Here is a 6,661-nt window from a genome sequence, read left to right as displayed (position 1 = left end):
GCCCCTCCCTCCCCACAGCAACACTGAACAAGCGAACCTAAAAAAGAGACCACCTCTGCCCGCCGGTGTCAGGGCGGAAATTAGACACTGAAGAGACTGGCAAACAGAAGCCAAATAAACAAAGGGAACTACTTCAGAAGTGATCGGTGCAACAGGTTAAAATACCTGTACATAACACCGACTGCACTGGAAGGGGCCTAGAGATATTGAGATGTGTAGCTGGAACAGGGAGCTAGCTGAAACTGAACCAAACCCACACTGCCCACAACAGCTCCAGAGAAATTCCTAGATATATTTTGACTTTTTTTTTTAATTAAAAAAATTTTTTTTCTTTTCATTTGTTAATTTTTAAAATTTTTTCTCTTTTATTTTCTTTTAAAATTCCCTATTACTCCTCTGTTACTCCTTAACTTTCATTTTCATATATTTTTACTATTTTTTTAATTAAAAAAATTTTTATTTTTTATTTTTTTCTCTTAGTTTCATCTAAAGTCCTCTATTACTCCTCTATTACTCCTTAATTTTCATTTTCATTTCACTATAACCTTGAAAAAAAAAAAAGAGGCCCTATTTTTAAACTGAACTTCATATATATTCCTTAAATTTTTTGTTTTTGTTTTTAATATTGTATTTTTAAGAGTCTAACCTCTACTCTAGATTTTTAGTCTTTGTTTTTCAGTATTTGATATCAATTTTGGATATCTAAGAATCCAATGTTCAGTACCCATTTTTACTCAGGAGTGTGTTGATTACTCTCATCCACTTTTGACTCTCTGTTTTCTCCCTCAGACCACCTCTATTTCCTCCCTCCCCCTTCTCTTCCCAATCCAATTCTGTGAATCTCTGTGGGTGTCTGGGCTACGGAGAACACTTACAGAACAGAAAACTGTGTCGATCTGTCTCTCTCCTCTTGACTCCCCCTTTTTCTCCTCCTGCTCATCTCTATCTCCCTCCTCCCTCTCCTCTTCTTCATGTAACTCTGTGAACCTCTCTGGGTGTCCCTCACGGTGGAGAATCTTTTCACCATGAACCTAGAAGTTTTATTATTGGTGCTGTTTAGTTGGAGAAGTCTTGAGGCTACTGGAAGAATAAGACTGAAATCCGGAGGCAGGAGGCTTAAGCCCAAGACCTGAGAACACCAGAAAACCCCTGACTACAGGGAACATTAAGTAATAAGAGATCATCCAAAAGACTCCATACCTACACTGAAACCAACCACCACCCAAGAGCCAATAAGTTCCAGAGCAAGACATACCACACAAATTCTCCAGCAACACAGGAACATAGCCCTGAGTATCAACATACAGGCTGCCCAAAGTCACACCTAACACATAGACCCATCTCAAAACTCACTACTGGACACTCCATTGCACTCCAGAGAGAACAAATCCAGTTCCACGCACCAGAACACCGACGCAAGCTTCCCTAACCAGGAAACCTTGACAAGCCAATCGTCCAACTCCACCCGCTGGGTGAAACCTCCACAATAAAAAGGAACAACAGACCACCAGAATACAGAAAGGCCACTCCAGACACAGCAATCTAAACAAGATGAAAAGGCAGAGAAATACCCAGCAGGTAAAGGAACATGAAAAATGCCCACCAAGTCAAACAAAAGAGGAGGAGATAGGGAATCTACCTGAAAAAGAATTTAGAATAATGATAATAAAAATGATCCAAAATCTTGAAAACAAAATGGAGTTACAGATAAATAGCCTGGAGACAAAGATTGAGAAGATGCAAGAAATGTTTAATCAGGACCTAGAAGAAATAAAAAAGAGTCAATTAAAAATGAATAATGCAAAAAGAAAAATGAATAATGCAATAAATGAGGTCAAAAACACTCTGGAGGGAACCAGCAGTAGAATAACGGAGACAGAAGATAGGATAAGTGAGGCAGAAGATAAAATGGTGAAAATAAATGAAGCAGAGAGGAAAAAAGAAAAAAGAATCAAAAGAAATGAGGACAACCTCAGGGACCTCTTGGACAATGTGAAACGCCCCAACATTTGAATCATAGGAGTCCCAGAAGAAGAAGACAAAAAGAAAGGCCATGAGAAAATACTCGAGGAGATAATAGCTGAAAACTTCCCTAAAATGGGAAAGGAAATAGTCACACAGGTCCAAGAAACCCAGAGAGTCCCAAACAGGATAAACCCAAGGTGAAACACCCCAAGACACATGTTAGTCAAATTAACAAAGATCAAACACAAAGAGCAAATATTAAAAGCAGCAAGGGAGAAACAACAAATAACACACAAAGGGATTCCCATAAGGATAACAGCTGACGTATCAATAGAAACCCTTCAGGCCAGAAGGGAATGGCAGGACATATAAAGTAATGAAAGAGAATAACCTACAACCTAGATTACTGTAGCCAGCAAGGATCTCATTCAGATATGAAGGAGAATTCAAAAGTTTTACAGACAAGCAAAAGCTGAGAGAATTCAGCACCACCAAGCCAGCTCTTCAACAAATGCTAAAGGATCTTCTCTACACAGGAAACACAGAAAGGTTGTATAAACGCAAACCCAAAACAACAAAGTAAATGGCAACAGGACCATACCTATCAATAATTACCTTAAATGTAAATGGGTTGAATGCCCCAACCAAAAGACAAAGACTGGCTGAATGGATACAAAAACAAGACCCCTATATATGCTGTCTACAAGAGAGCCACCTCTTCTCTTGGTGGGAATGTAAACTAGTACAGCCACTAGGGGGAACAGTGTGGAGATTCCTTAAAAAACTGGAAATAGAACTGCCATATGACCCAGCAATACCACTCCTGGGCATACACACCGAGGAAGCCAGATCTGAAAGAGACACGTGCACCCCAATGTTCATTGCAGCACTGTTTATAATAGCCAGGACATGGAAGCAACCTAGATGCCCATCAGCAGACAAATGGATAAGGAAGCTGTGGTGCATATACACCATGGAATATTACTCAGCCATTAAAAATTATTCATTTGAATCAGTTCTAATGAGATGGATGACGCTGGAGCCCATTATACAGAGTGAAGTAAGCCAGAAAGATAAAGACCAATACAGTATACTCACACATATATATGGAATTTAGAAAGATGGTAACGATAACCCTATATGCAAAACAGAAAAAGAGACACAGATGTACAGAACAGACTTTTGGACTCTGTGGGAGAAGGCGAGGGTGGGATGTTTTGAGAGAACAGCATCAAAACATGTATATTATCAAGGGTGAAACAGATCACCAGCCCAGGTTGGATGCATGAGACAGTGCTCAAGGCGGGTGCCCTGGGAAAGCCCAGAGGGATGGGGTGGGGAGGGAGTTAGGAGGCAGGATCAGGATGGGGAACACATGTAAATCCATGGCTGAGTCATGTCAATGTATGGCAAAAACCACTACAATATTGTAAAGTAATCAGCCTCCAACTAATAAAAATAAATGGAAAAAATAAAAATAAAAATTAGTTGTAGTATAAAGCCTTTCACTCTGTCTTTACTTTGCTTAAAACTAAATATTAAAAAAACCTAGATTATGGCATCTGGCCCCATTCAGTTCAGTTCAGTGGCTCAGTCATGTCTGACTCTTTGCGATCCATGAACTAAAGCACGCCAGGCCTCCCTGTCCATCACCAACTCCCGGAGTCCACCCAAGCCCATGTCCATTGTTTCGGTGATGCCATCCAACCGTCTCATCCTCTGTTGTCCCCTTCTCCGCCGGCCTTCGATCTTTCCCAGCATCAAGGTCTTTTCAAATGAGTCAGCTCTTCGCATCAGGTGGCCAAATACTGGAGTTTCAGCTTCAACATCAGTCCTATCAATGAACACCCAGGACTGATCTCCTTTAGGATGGACTGGTTGGATCTCCTTGCAGTACAAGGGACTCTCAAGAGTCTTCTCCAACACCACAGTTCAAAGGCATCAATTCTTTGGCACTCAGCTTTCTTTATAGTCCAACTCTCACATCCATACATGACCACTGGAAAAACCATCGCCTTGACCAGATGGAGCTTTGTTGGCCAAGCTATGTCTCTGCTTTTTAACATGCTCTCTAGGTTGGTCATAGCTTTCCTTCGAACGAGTAAGCGTCTTTTAACTTCATGGCTGCAATCACCATCTGCAGTGATTTTGGAGCCCCCCAAAATAAAGTCTGACACTGTTTCCACTGTTTCCCCATCTATTTGCCATGAAGTGATGGAACTGGATGCCATGATCTTAGTTTTCTGAATGTTGAGCTTTAAGCCAACTTTTTCACTCTCCTCTTTCACTTTCATCAAGAGGCTCTTTAGTTCCTCTTCACTTTCTGCCATAAGGGTGGTGTCATCTGCATATCTGAGGTTATTGATATTTATCCAAGCGATCTTGATTCCAGCTTGTGCTTCCTCCAGCCCAGTGTTTCTCATGATGTACTCTGCATATTAGTTAAATAAGCATGGTAAGAATATACAGCCTTGATGTACTCCTTTTCCTATTTGGAACCAGTCTGTTGTTCCATGTCCAGTTCTAAGTGTTGCTTCCTGACCTGCATACAGGTTTCTCAAGAGGCAGGTCAGGTGGTCTGGTATTCCCATCTCTTTTAGAATTTTCCACAGTTTATTGTGATCCACACAGTCAAAGCCTTTGGCATAGTCACTAATGCAGAAATATATGTTTTTTTCTGGAATTCTCTTGCTTTTTCAATGATCCAGCAGATGTTGGCAATTTGATCTCTGGTTCCTCTGCCTTTTCTAAAACCAGCTTGAACATTTGGAAGTTCACGGTTCACATATTGCTGAAGCCTGGCTTGGAGAATGTTAAGCATTACTTTACTAGTGTGTGAGATGAGTGCAATCATGCGGTAGTTTGAGCATTCTTTGTTTGGCATTGCCTTTCTTTGGGATTGGAATGAAAACTGACCTTTTCCAGTCCTGTGGCCACTACTGACTTTTCCAAATTTGCTGGCATATTGAGTGCAGCACTTTCATAGCATCATCTTTAAGAATTTGAGATAACTCAACTGGAATTCCATCACCTCCACTAGCTTCGTTTGTAGTGTTGCTTCCTAAGGCCCACCTGACTTCACATTCCAGGATGTCTGGCTCTAGGTGAGTGATCACACCATTGTGATTATCTGGGTCGTGAAGGTCTTTTTTGCACAGTTCTTCTGTGTATTCTTGCCACTTCTTAATATCTTCTGCTTCTGTTAGGTGTATACCATTTCTGTCCTTTATTGAGCCCATTTGCATGAAATGTTCCCTTGGTATCTCTAATCTTCTTGAAGAGATCTCTAGTCTTTCCCATTCTATTGTTTTCGTCTGTTTCTTTGCACTGATCGGTGAGGAAGGCTTTCTTATCTCTCCTTGCTATTCTTTGGAACTCTGCATTCAGATGGATATATCTCTCCTTTTCTCCTTTGCTTTTTGCTTCCCTTCTTTTCACAGCTATTTTTAAGGCCTCCTCAGACAACCATTTTGCTTTTTTGCATTTCTTTTTCTTGGGGATGGTCTTGATCCCCGTCTCCTGTACAAGGTCATGAACCTCCGTCCATAGTTCATCAGGCACTCTGTCTATCAGATCTAGTCCCTTAAATCTATTTCTCACTTTCACTAAGGGTCTGTTTTATAAATGCATTAATCCCATTCATGAGGGCTGTACTCCCACGGTGTTATCTCATCTGAAATGCTCCGGTTCCTAATACCATCACCTTGGGGTTAGTATGAGTTGTGGAGTTATGCAGACATTCAGTCCATAGCAGTATGTTTTCATTAACATTCAGTGTGGAATTAAAAATGTTATCTCTTTTGTTTCTTCCTTTCACCCGTGGGTTACTCCGAAGTATGCTGCTTAATTTCCAAACATTGGGACATTTTTAGTCTTCTTATTGTATTGATTTATAATTTTATTTCACTATGTTCAGAACACAAACTCTAAGATTTCCATCTTTGCAGCTTATTTTATGTAGCAATCTATGGTCTGCCCTGGGTAATATTTCATATGACCTTAATAAGGTGTACTCTGAAGTTGTTTGGTAAATTTTGGACACTTTGATTGTTAACTAAAACATGGGTGTGACAGTGTTGTTAGATATTCTGTATCCTGAGTGTTTGTCCAGTTGTTCTTTCAGTTACTAAAGGACAGATGACACTTGATGTTACTTGGTGCTATTCTACACAAAATTTTTAGATCACGATTTCCAACTGTTGTTACCATATTGAGCCTTCATCTAGGGACCTTAGAAATTCACCTTGTAATTGTAGTACTTTTTTGTGGATTATCTTGGATTATCTGCATACACAATCATGCCAGCTATAAATAATGAAAGTTTCAGTTTTCAGTTTAGTCTGCACTTTCTTTGTCTTTCTCTAGCCTTCTTGCATTAAATAAGACTGCCAATTGAATAGACAAGCTGATAGAGGATAATCTTGTCTTGTGCCTGAATCCAGGAGGAAAGCATTCACTATTTTGTTATTAAATATTATCGTGTGTCCTTTCACAGACTAAGACGTTTCTATTTCTAGTTTTGTGAGAGTTTAGTGGGTCTTGAATTTTATGAAATATTTTTTCTAGCACCTATGTAGTACTCATATGTTTTCCCCTCATAATCTGTAAAGTGGAAAGAATATTGATTTTTAAATGTTAAACATTCTGTCATTTCTAGTATAAACCACACTCAGTCATGATAATCATTTTATATATT

Source organism: Cervus elaphus, chromosome 19, assembly GCF_910594005.1.
Source record: "Cervus elaphus chromosome 19, mCerEla1.1, whole genome shotgun sequence".
Classification (NCBI taxonomy): Eukaryota; Metazoa; Chordata; class Mammalia; order Artiodactyla; family Cervidae; genus Cervus; species Cervus elaphus.
The sequence above is the reverse complement of the archived record's forward strand: the minus strand, read 5'-3'. Positions refer to the sequence as shown.